This window comes from Thunnus maccoyii, chromosome 14 (assembly GCF_910596095.1).
Source record: "Thunnus maccoyii chromosome 14, fThuMac1.1, whole genome shotgun sequence".
Classification (NCBI taxonomy): domain Eukaryota; kingdom Metazoa; phylum Chordata; class Actinopteri; order Scombriformes; family Scombridae; genus Thunnus; species Thunnus maccoyii.
In genome coordinates, this window is record NC_056546.1 from 26,265,868 (window position 1) to 26,278,633 (window position 12,766).

Sequence of the window (12,766 nt, forward strand, 5' to 3'; positions counted from 1 at the left end):
TATGTAAAAGCTCTACCAGAGGGCACATTTCTCGAACCATTTCAAGTGTTAATTGTAAAACAGTAAAAAGGAGAATTTCCATCAGTTCTTCAGCCATATTCCTGAATTCCAGGGTATATCTGTGAAGCAGGAATGTGTAAATTTTGCTGAACAGCGGAGACTGTGGCCACAAATGGCAATTATACGGCAATCTCTCCTTTTTCCATGATTCTCTTGCTTTAAAAAAATAATCATTAGATGATGGACTGAGTGACTGGAATGGGCAAGAGAAACCAACTGCAGACCAGCAGGAACAGAGAAAAGGTCACCAGGAATGAGATGGACTCTCCACCAACCACTGAAAAGTTTAGCTCACATGCTAAATTTAGTTAGCTCAAATAGAGAAGAGCCACAATGTCAGTTACACAGCAATATATATCTAAAGTATGCTAACATTAGCCACCATAAGCTACTCAAGTCTGGAGCAGCAAAACTCCTGAGTGTGTTAAACTGAGCAACAGTTTTTTTTATTTCTTATGAGATTAATCTTTTCATCTGTTTCAGTGCAAAGACCTGCTTTAAGGCAGAGATCAAGTGGCCCACCTACACATTTACTGCACCTAAATATATCCTGGGTTGTATCAGTAGACAGTTTGCTGTTTTCCCCACTTTGCCTCTACAGGTCTACTTGATAGATTTCTATAAATCAACGGGAGCAGCAGCTAAAGACATTTACACGCTGAGCCTGATGTTTTACTGAGACCTGGACTGGACAAATACACACACACATGCGCACACACACACACACGCACACACACCACAGATACACGTGTACAATAAAACTCCAACTGGTTCATGCACGAGATCATGGATGCAAGCACACCACACACACTCACATATGCACACTTTAACAAACACACACATACACACACACACACACACACACACACACACACACGTGCACATCCAAACAGCCCCCTAAGGTCCAGCCTGCTCTACAACCCCCTTCCAAAAGTCCCAAACCCCCCATGTCTGCTGAGTTCACAAAGAATTTATTAGCCGAGCGCAGCCACATCTGCAAGCCATTTCAGCTGTTGTTGTTGAGTCGGGCCGGGTCGAGGAGAAGGACTGGACACTGCATCCAGCCCCCACTTACCTCCCCCACACCCACCTCCCCGGGTCAGGACATCTTAAGGATGTCCAGAGAGGAGGATGGCGTGTCTGCATATGTGTGTGTGTGTGTGTGTGTGAGGCCAGCAGGAAACCCATCCTCCCATTTCAAGCTCAGGATGGACTTTATTGTTCAGGTCCGGTGCTAAACCCCTCAAGTTCATTAACATGTTAAAACTGTTTCAAGGTTTCTTCACCAATACAACCCCCCCACCCCCTACACACACTACCACCAAACTCCATCTATTGCAATAGCAAAACAATTGCTCCTCTCGCGTGGATTAACATTCAAATGGGGCATAGAGAACAGGCCCTTCGATGTGTTCATATTAATGCTCCTCATGCATGTGAAAGAGACACAGTAGGGGGGACAGATCTGGACAAACCCCCTGAATATTTGCATGTTTCATTAATCTGCTAACATTTGTCCTTGGGTGGGCCGTGTGGGTGTGTGTGTGTGTAGAAGCATTTAAATTTTCCACAAATTTAGGCATTCGATCTCTGTTGAATAGAGATGGTCTGTGAAACCACGAAAAAGAGAAAAATCCTGTCAGAAGTAAAAGGAGCACACAGAGAGTTTGGGTGGCCCCATCGTGTACAGTTATGTGTGCAAGTGTGTGTGTGTGTGTGTGAGCTGGGGATCTAGAGTAAGCCCCGTGCACACAGCCTGTCTTCAGTGATGAATAGGTGTACCTGTGTGTGTGTGTGTGTGTGTGTGTGTGTGAGAGAGAGAGAGCCCTTCATGGACATACACACACATACACAGGCTGTTTGAAAATGGATTACTCTGCACCGAGAATAGTCATCTTCTGTTTCATCTCCTCTATCCAACACAGACACAGACACACACACACCACACACATACACACACTGAGTGTAATCCACTGTGTGTGTTTATATTGTCCACGGCCCCCTGGATTACAGAAGCTAAGCGGGGAATGCTGGGAACAGCAGGTGAAGTGCCGTGATGGGTCCTCTTTCCGTGACGTGTAGCCCTGACACAGGGGAGCTGCGGTGGCCACACAGGTCTGCAGAAAGAGAGAGAGACAGAGAGAGAGTAGTGGACAAGAAAAAAGACAGCAAGGGAAGGTAATACTAAAATACTGTATGTGATGTGAATCTATGACTCTTTTTAAAATATAAAGCTGCACTAGTCAATAATTTTATATAAACAATGGATTAAAAAACTAAGTGTAAAGCGAGGGTCGCTCATAGTGATGAACCCACAGAGAATTATCATCATGCTGCAGTTTCTCTCAGCTCTATGCAGCTTTTTAGCATCTTTCAGCTCATTATTGTGATTTGTTTGGCTCTCAGCTTTCCTGTTTTGGTTCAGTTTGGTTTGTCACCAGTAGACAGACAACATTAGCAACTAGCTGGTGAACATAGTGGAGCATTTAGCAGCTGAAGAGGCAGGTTTTTTCTTTCTCTCAGGAGTTGGTGGAGACCAAAACAGAGCTAAAAACTGAATGAATACTGGACTTGCGTTCATCAAGTGGACAGAAACATGACTCCAAATTAATGCTAATGTTGCTCCGTGTCAGCTGCTTGTGAACACATTCACCATATTCAATTCATAAGGTGACAAATGTCAGTGTTTACAGCTCATTGTGCTGCCCCAAAGTAGCCAAATATCTATGAATTAACTTTTGCTAAACAACTATGGTATATATTCTTTCATTTTTGCGAAACAGCACTCATTTTCATTTAGTTTCAATTTCAAAATCTAATCAAAGTAGAGGAGATTAAAAAAACTCACATGTGGGAAGATTTCAACATTGCTACAACAAAGTCTGACAGGAAAAATTTAATTAGATTTTCTAAACCACTTTATTTGGAGGTAAAAACCGAAAGTGAGAACATCAGAAATGTCTATAATAATGAAACTGGGTGCACACACAGCTGTGGCAGGTCCCTTGGATGTTTACAACATACAGATTGAGTAATAATTTTACCATTGTGTTTTCTTCTCTCTTCCAGACAAGTTGGGTCAACATGGAACTTCTTTGAAAAGGCTGCCAATTGTCAAACCGCTTGTTTTTCTTGACCCTTCTGACTTCTTTTTAGCATTATTGCTGCATTCTCAGACCTCTGCAAGAAACTTTGGGAGCAACATTAGTAATGGCCGAAACTACAAAAATAAGACCAACATGAAGCCAGACAGCCAGAAAGCCAGAGCTGGTGAGTGAAACAGAGTGGCACCAAAGAGAACCATGTAAAGAGACAAACATCCTCTTCTCTCCCTCTGCTGATCGCTGAGGGCAGCAGCAGTTAACCTGCCCGTCACTTGCTCTACAACAGGAAACCACTGTCCAAACAAGATATGCTGCCTCTCCGACACTGCGCTCTGACTCATATGACTCATCTGACTCATCTTCCTCGCTTTTATCACCGACACCACTTTCCCACAGCCGCATCCAAAGCCATTACCAAGCAGCTTCCAGGTCAAAGGTCACAGCAACAGCCTGGGTCTCGAAAGTTAATTGAGGATAGAACACGAGATTCAATAAGCAACAACATCCTCATATTTTACATCAGAGTATCAGATTATGATTATGCCAGCAATTTCTACACACGTTTAATGGCACGGATGTGTTACTCTTTCATTCACAGTGGTGCAGGTGTAACACTGGTATGTCTTCTATTTAGGTGTAGCATTATCTAAGCCTGCGCCCCACTGGCGCCACACTAGCTTAATTCTGTACACTTTACTGGATTTATGCGAGAGGAGATATTGATAGCGATCTTCTCTCATAACATTTGCGTGTCTGCATGTGGAGATGCCTGGCCTTGAAAAATAGTCAACAGGCTCAATAGCGCACTTTTTTTGGGAACTGGTTACTAAGCTTGCCAAGGGAAATTTCTGATGGAAGGAAATTTCTGCCAAGGTTATTTGAAGCTTTAAGCTCCGTCGATGCTGCTGAATCTTGATGTTTCCACTTGCAGACATCAGATTTTTCTTAAATAACTATCAAAGCAGGAAAACCATCCAATAAATAAACATATGAACAAATGTCAAGTGAAGCAGAAGTGCTCTACGCAGGCTTTGCAGGTAGCAGTGTGGTGTAAATCAAAACTCTTAGACAGACATGGTAAGCATGGTGTGTCTGTGGGTTTTGAGAACAGCACAGATGAATATGTGCTTCATTCAGGTTTCCCACATTTCTATGAATTTTCATGAAAGGCCAAGCCGCTGGTATTTGATTCTGTTTTGAATTTCAGAAATGAAATAGCTTTCAACATAACATTTCCAACATCCTCTCTCTATACAAAACCACCACTGGTTGATTGTCAAAATCATACAAAGAAAAAGTAGCCATAATTATATTTGTTCCCTTCAAACGACAGCTTGTTGGCCTTCTTCTAGACCCCCCAAATCCTTTTGGGCATCATAGGTTGGAAGCATCTGGGAATATTTAGCTCATAGAAATGATTTTTGTCACTGAAATGTTTAATACCCTTGCATTGGTCCTCTATTTTGTGATTTCATCCTCCTGGCTCGGCTTGAGTTTTCTGTATCATTGCCTTTCCGGACACAAGTGTTGCTAATTTCTTTCTGCCTGAGCAATTTTATCTACCGCAGAAGATGTGATTCTCCTCTTGCCAAAATAAGGCTATGTTCCTAAATGACCTGTAAATGCCGGTTTTATTATAAGAGACAGAATAACAGAGTAAATATAGACTGAAAGATGAGGAGACATGGATGTGGTGAGGCAGCAGAGAGCTGGAGGCCTGATTTGGAAAAAGAAAGAATGGAGAAGAAAGAAAGAAAAGGAGGGGGCGGATGGGAAGAGAAAGCAGGAGGGCGGTATTCATCAGTCAGTTATATAAGCCAGCTGAATGAGTCAGTGAAGAAATCAGAGCTATCAGACCAGTGAAACAGCCAGACTTGGCCAAGCAAACACTGTGAGGAATAACACACACATGATAAGGCTGTTTTATGGCTCCTGGCTGCAGAGTCATGTTATGTCTTGGTACTGTTTTAATAAACCTGGAGATCAAAGTCTGAAACCGATCTGGGTCCAACAGATACTGCACTTATGTCTATTTCCTTAACAGATCGATTATGTCACATGCACGTTGTAGCAAGGAAGCTGTCGATCACAAATTTGTAAATTCTGATCACTGGATTAACTTTCTGGCACTCCCATCCTGTTGTGCATTTGCCAACAAGCCCATTACAGATTCTATCTTACCTTAAGCAGGAATGTGCACTAAAATAAACACTGTAAGAATGTGTGTGCGTGTGTGTGCTTGACTTACCTTAGACAGACACCAAATCCCTCTGCTGCACCTCAATCAGTCAATATGTAATGTCATTGACTGAATTAAGTTCATTAGTTCATTATTAGTTCATAAGTTCATTATGTGTCCATGACCTTAAGCACATTATATATATTTTAATATATAATATTTTCACAAAAACATTTTTGTTTTTTCATTTTCTTTTTTTCCATTATAGAAAAAGCAGACTTATTGGAGATGTGAGGTAATCAGATGATTACACTGGCAGAGAGACAGAGGAAGAAAGAGTTTCCAGAGTTTCATTTGCATCCACCTGAGTGTGTGTCTCTGTCAACAGTACACACACATTAACTCCAGCTAGGTTGCCATAAGTTATAAAATCAGTTTTTATAACTGGAACATGGGGACAATTTACACAACAAGTTCAGATTTTCTTACCATTTAGTTTTATTCTGATCCAGCACAGGGCGTTCTATACGCCCTGAGGAGAAGATGCCAGAGCAGATTGATGTGACCGGAGAGGGCGGGAGACCTCCATCAGTACTGCCAGTCTGGCCCTACACAGCATGCCCGACAACGGTCACCCTTCTGGGCTGAGCAGTGAGGAGCAACATCAGCAGAGAAAACAGTCCAACGAGGAAATGAAAAAGGGAGGATGCTGACAACTCTGATCCGGAGCTGCTATCATCAGGACAACACTGTAAAAAACTATTAAGCAGTCATGTAAAACAGTTACAAATTACTGTTACAAAAATTACTGATTGGATTGTTTTTTGATCTGCCATCACTATGGTTTAGGTTCAGTTGAGTTTAAGAAAAAAAAACTGGTTAAGATTGAGGAATGATTGTGCTCATGGTTAAAAGAAAACAACACTGACTGTTGGCAGGAAATGGGATGAAAACTGCAGGCAAACTATTTGCCCCAACCTTCTCTGTATGAGGTTTTCCAGGACCATAACCATCTCACACTACTATTACTACTACTACTACTACTACTACTACTACTACTACTACTACTATTCGAGCTTTCCTTTGCTTTGCTTCTGTCCCTGGACCAGTGGAATGATGGGATGATTTGAGGAATGGAGTCATTATGTGTGTATATGTGTTGTGTGTGTGTGTGTGTGTGTGTGTGTGTGTGTGTGTGTGTGTGGCTGATTAGCTCTAGATATAAAGATTAGAGATAACGGTGTAGGATTTCATCCCAATGAATGCAACTTCTAAATGACTTTAGGTGTGTGTGTTTTTAGGTGTTCCTGTGTTCCTGTGTGTGTGTGTGTGTGTGTGTGTGTGTGTGTGTTGTGACGCCACAGAGGAGCCAAGCTGTAATGGGCCCGCTCAGTTTGTTTGCACAGCCACCCAGCAGAACCAGCAGGTCCACAGATTCAATCAGAGAGGATGTGGTTTCACTTCTAATTTTACACAAACAGTTTCGTTATGAGTGACTGTAAAGCTGAGGATGAATGGATGTACAGATGGATGGGTAGCAGGAAATGTGTGTGTGTGTGTATGTGTGTACATGCATTTCTGCGTGCATCCATGTCTGCATGTGAGGCATGCAGGCGAGAGGGATCTTGTTATTGCAAAGGCATGTAGACTGTGTGCAAGGGTGCGTCCCTTGCATGCATTTGTGTATACTGTATGTACTACATGTGTTTTTGCACATTATTACGGTGTGTATCTTTTGTGTGGTTGTGAGTGTGTGTGCAGAACTCCTGACCCACTGCTCTTACAGGGGAGTAGTAATGAGCTTATTAGTCTGGGGATGTATTTAAAGCAGGTCACAGCAGTCTGGATTATTAACAGCAGACTGTATGCACATGGACATGTGATATATGTGGTAGTGGTGGTATTTGTAACTGCAGTAATAGCAGTTCAGGCAGTGTTAGTGCTAGTTGTTTGTGCTGTGGTTATGTAGTTTTCCTAATAAGGGGGATGAGTCTGTGTCACGTAATTTTGATAATTGCCACCATCTGGCTGTAATGAATAGAATAAGTTAGTACCAAGACATATTTCCTAAATCCTTGATGATACTGAATATTCAGACTGTTTTGCCACAAGTCCCACTGGTACCAAAGAATTTTTTTTACATGTTTTGCCACAAGGCCCACTGGTAACAAAGAATTTTTTTTTAACTTTCATGCAACTTCACTCAATGATAAATGGAGCTGTTTTTACCCCAAAGGACTGGACACCATTTTGGCTGCTTGTGGCTGCAGTGGGAGTAGGTGCAGTAGTTGTAGCTGTAAAAGCAGGTGTAGTTGTAGTCATTACATGGGCAGACTTCACAGCCATAGAAAGAGCCTGAGATAGAAACACATAGTGGACATCTCAACTGACATGAAATATTTTGTACAATTTTAGAAGTTACTAAGGGGTAAGGAGCAGTTAGCCATTTTGTATTTGGTAGAGGGTTGTTTTGTTGGTCACCATTTTTGTGGCAATTTACCTGTTGCTATTTGTCATGGATGTAGTTAGCTAGCTATAAAGGAAGGTGACATGCCCATTCTTGATCACAACCTACAAAACTGGCCAATTGTTTGTCCACAGCCGTCAATGAGCATCACAGCTGTACAGTTGGAGATGTGGGCAGTAATCAACTAGCTGAAAATTAATGAATCACTAATATGTAACTCCTAAATAACTCTGAATTGAGGACTAATAGATAATGAAGTTACTTACAGACGTAATGATTTGTTCATGTAACTGTGAATCTAATGAGTTAGCGGCTGACAAAGCTAATGACTCATCAAATTTGAATTACTCCAATATTACCTACTATTTTTGTGCCATCTCAGGTAAGAAGTCAAGAATGCCCCATTACTTCATGATCACTATTCCCAACCATTTTTTGTGTCACCTTAAGTTTGTCCAAACTGAGGAGTAGCCAGTTTTAGCTAGCAATTACTTTTTACTGGGGATCCACAGTCACTTCCTTAAAACCAAAGACAGCTAACTGCTAGTCAGGTCACGATTTGTTCCTGCATGACTACACAAAATTCTATGTACCATAATGTAAAGTGTAAGCATATTTTGTCAAATGCTAAGGTGAATTGATCCACATTAGAGTAGCATGCATTGTAATACTACTACTACAAGAACTACTAAATTGCTGAAGGGCACAGCAACATACAAAGATACAGTAAATAGGCTAAGCTACACTGTGGCTCTAGAAAATATGTTAATCTCCCCAACATCTTTTCCATAAAAGTATTAGCCTATAAATCACTACATATCATGAAATGTCATTAAAAAATACACAGCTCCCTCAATCTTTGCTTTCTCTGACTTCCTGACACAGGATTTTTGGTTCCTCGGCTTAATGGTCTCTCCAAGCTCGACTGCAGTGATGGCAGTAATTGAGTAAAAACGTGGGTAAACACACAGGTCAAAAGTTAAAGGCAAATATTGACCCACTGACTCGAGACCAGGAGGCCAGAGAAAAGAGCGAGGTGAGGAGACAGCGAGACATTACTCGTGGAAAGTTTTTACTGCTGGTTCACTGAACGGCTCTCTTGGATGATTTTCACAGGCAAAGAAAGTCACACCACAGGTCCAACTCTCTTCATTTCTATGTGGGCTTTAAGCTTTCCAGCAATGAGACTATTTCAAGTTCAAGTTCCTTTTAATTCCCACCGAGTCAGGCAGGAGGAATTCGTCTCAGCTCAGATGAAAATCACTCTGACATTCACAGCACCTATCAGTGCCATGCAAAACTAGAGATCCTGTACACAGAGCACTTAAAGTTCACTTAAAGAATAAAATATAAACAAATGTGGTTTCTTAGTGTTAAACATTTTGCTGCTTGCTCATATAGCTGTTTCCTTGGACTTTCACATGATTATTTTCATTTAAATGCAGCCTTTTAGTGAACAAACTCAATGATTATTTTCAAAACTTTCTTCTGTGTCCTTCATCCTGCTGGCCAGGTTTCCTCGTTCCTTCTCAGGTTACAGCTGCCTATCTCTGACATCTGCATGGAAAAATTAGACCCATGAAAAGATTTCCAATCTCTGAGATTGGACAAAGAACCTTACTGCCTTTCATAGTAAATTACCTATATCAGTGTATGTGTATCTTAGCTATATCTTCAACTGCTTGCTTTTGCTTCCAATGGGCATTCATTATGAAAACTCTTGAGTTTCAGCCGAGCAACTATCACGATAAAGACTCCGGGGTGGAAATGTAGAGCAGAGGCCATTTTGGTTCTTCAATGACACGTAATGGAGGCCATTGAGTGGTCCCTGGACAGGAAACCAGGGGCCGTTGGGGGTCGTTGACAGGCGTCACTGACCCCTTTCTCCACTCATGTGGGGAGAAACCAGAGCCCCCCAGCTGACAACACAACATCTCCTCACATTCAGACCCGGCCAAAGATTTGGTGCTAATAGCTGAGGAATGATGATTGTCCCCGTGGTCAGGTTTCACAGAGGAGACGTTCACGGACAAAGAACAGGGAGGAGAATCAGCTCAGTGTCAAACACTGTGTGCATGTAAGCTCCCACAGACAGACTCCAGAGGATTTTCGTGTGAGTAAATGGCAATTTGTCCTCTTTCTGTTAAGTGAAAACAACAGATTCAACCTGTATAGTTCACAAAAGTTCAAAAAAGAAACTTAGTCTGGACATCCCAGATAATTAAAACATCTGCTAATAGGCTTGAGATCCACTTGCTTTTCACCAACAAGACACACATTAAAACAAACTGCAATTGGATATACAGTAGTTTCATTTTCAGACTTTGCTGCATTTACTTAATCATACCTTGTGAAGCTTTTGACCATGAGTAACACTATGGAGCAATGTTTTTACGAGTTGGTACCCATTTGGTTGCGAACATGCAGGTGACGCAATTCACATCCTGCTGCTTGTTTCACCCTATTCTGCTAAGTGACAATTGGTGTCGGTACAAGGCCAACAATGTGGCAGTATGCTAACAAAGGCAGTGAAGAAGAAGACTGCAAGCAAACATGGATGTAAACAATGCAGGATTTAAAATATTTATTTTAAAAAATCAGCTTTTCAAATGTTTTAAGAGGAAGGGAATGCATTTGACACATTTGTTAGACCTCAAGGATACACACAATTGCTGTGGTCAGAAATGCTGATACATAATTACAAACATAATTTTCATTGGTTTACAAGTAAACTCCACAGGGAACCTTTGATTGCATCTTGCAGATGTGCACTGTTAATATGTAGGGATGCATACAACCTCCGAACACAGGATAGCCATCATGGGCACACAAATGTTAAAAATAAGTATATCATAGGCTTTAGAGTTAAAATACCTTCCCCTAAATGGATTGAACAACTGGGAAAATATATTGGAACCACAGTCAAGCTCAGTAATACTTGAATCTTGTAAGTTATGGGTTCAGACGACACAACTGTCAATCACCGCAAGACCCACAAACACAAATACTCCTCTCAGATAACGACATGTGCAGCGAATCAAGTGATCAAGTGACACTCAGTCACACAGATCCCTCTCTTCAAACACTCACTCAAACCCACCACAAACGGAGATGGAGAGGCCTCCAATCGAGTGAAAAGTCAAACTCCATCTCAGAACCAAACAAACAAGAAGATTTGCTTAAGACAAGCGAGACCAAACAGGATTAGTGTCGACTGAATAAAACACCGACATAAAGGACATAAAGGAGTTACTTGGATGTCACAGACAAAACTCTGCTTTGCTTTTCAAACCACTGTTTGAAGTCTGAAGATCTGGATATAGGTCAATAGCGCCCACTCTCTCTCTGTCTCTGTTTAAAAATCATCCAGACCTTTCCTCCTTCCTCCAACCGCAGATATCCTACAATTTCTGCCAAGTCTTCCCTTGGCTTCCATCCAGTAGGCGAGCACAAACCTCCCCTCCCTCATTCCAAACCAACCATCCATCCCTCCTTCTTCTTCTTCTACTTTCTCTGTCTGTTGTGTAAACCTCTGAACTACAACCACGGGGATTTTCATGTTTTTACAAGAAATGAAGTTTGACATGGCCCTTAAAGGTACAGCGAGCTGCGTGACCCCAGGTCCCCTGAAAGCTATTCAAACCCCACAAGAGCAAATTAAAAATGCATTGTCATTAATCTGAAGTGACGTCTGTTTTTTTTTTTTTTCCCAAGTTCAAGGACTTTTTTTTTAGGTTACAAGCTTTCCATCCCTGTCCCTCCTCCTACTCCTCCTCATCATCATCCACCCATCTCCCTGGCAAGAAGTATTACCACTAATCCTGCTGTCTGAATCAAGCCTGGGACCCTCTTCACATTGATGGCCAAGAGGGAGAAACCCCCATCCAAAACCACACTGCTCTATGAAGGACGTGTGAAAACCCTGCAAATATCTGGGTTTGGAGTAATGAGAGGGAATCTGATGTATAGCTCAGAAACATGAACGCTGTTTCTTTGGTTTGTTCTCTTGCCCGCTCCTTCCCTCGGCTCCTTTCCCTCACATACATGTGACGCATCAGTGAGTCTCGGTTTGTGTTACTGGTGCATTCAAAGAGCTGATAGTTGTATCAAACCTAATTTTTATTGGCACAGGTCAAAAGCAAATACCAGTGTTCCAACAGTCAAACACTATACACACACACACACACAGCTTTCTTTGTTTAAAGATATGACGGCGTGCCTCGGATGTAAAATTAAACATGTTTAATCAACAAAGCTCTTCTTTTTGTTTCCAGTCACATAAAATTGTCCACAGATCCTCATCCAAGACTTGAATGTGAAAGCAAGTAGGGTTTAACATGCAGTTCAGTATTAAAGTTAGATAGCCAGTGTTCCTAAAGTAGACTGAAGTATGTTTAAGTTCTGTATTTTCATGCCAAAACACTTAATAGCTTAAAGGCTGCAAATGGAAATCAGACGGCTCCTGATATCCCGTTTTAACTTGTGAGAATCAACATGAAGTATGAACATTGTGCAACTTTTCAAAACATGGTTGACTTATTCTCATTACTGAAGGATTACCTTTATCGCTTTAAACGTCTCCAGAGTTGATTTCGACATATCTTTGGTCATTCTGCTTGCGCACAAATATCGTCAGTACCCACAGAAAATGAACAAAAAGCATACTGGCACTGTGCTTTAATAAATGATCTAAAAACACCAAGTGAGAAATTGTAACTATAATTTACAATATACACTTTCAAAAAAGCTGCTTAGACACCATGATGCTCAGCAGTGAGACCATTTACTTGAGGGGCAAGTCAAATCCATTGAGCTGTAGGAAAACAGATAAAAGGTCAGAGGTCACAATGCTTTTGTCCCCCAGGATGAATATGTGATGATTTACAATGGAGGAGCTGGAGAGTCTCATCTTGTTTTGTTAAAAAGACATAAAAAGTCTCAGTACTCAGTACTAAC

The 12,766-nt window shown here is 41.4% G+C and overlaps 2 long non-coding RNA genes across 3 annotated transcripts; one reads left to right on the plus strand and one right to left on the minus strand.

Moving 5' to 3' along the window:
• Positions 1–2,020: 2,020 nt before the first annotated feature.
• LOC121911502 lies at positions 2,021–9,542 on the minus strand. 2 transcript variants are annotated; one of them, XR_006099873.1, is made up of 4 exons: positions 9,452–9,542; positions 5,833–9,367; positions 3,105–3,250; positions 2,091–2,177 (listed from the first exon to the last, which is right to left on the minus strand). It is a non-coding gene; the product is annotated as an uncharacterized LOC121911502 (long non-coding RNA). The 2 variants fall into 2 exon arrangements; XR_006099872.1 differs by lacking the exon at positions 3,105–3,250 and having other exon boundaries at positions 2,021–2,177.
• LOC121911503 lies at positions 2,154–5,822 on the plus strand. The gene is made up of 3 exons (XR_006099874.1): positions 2,154–2,238; positions 3,130–3,330; positions 5,612–5,822. It is a non-coding gene; the product is annotated as an uncharacterized LOC121911503 (long non-coding RNA).
• Positions 9,543–12,766: the final 3,224 nt, after the last annotated feature.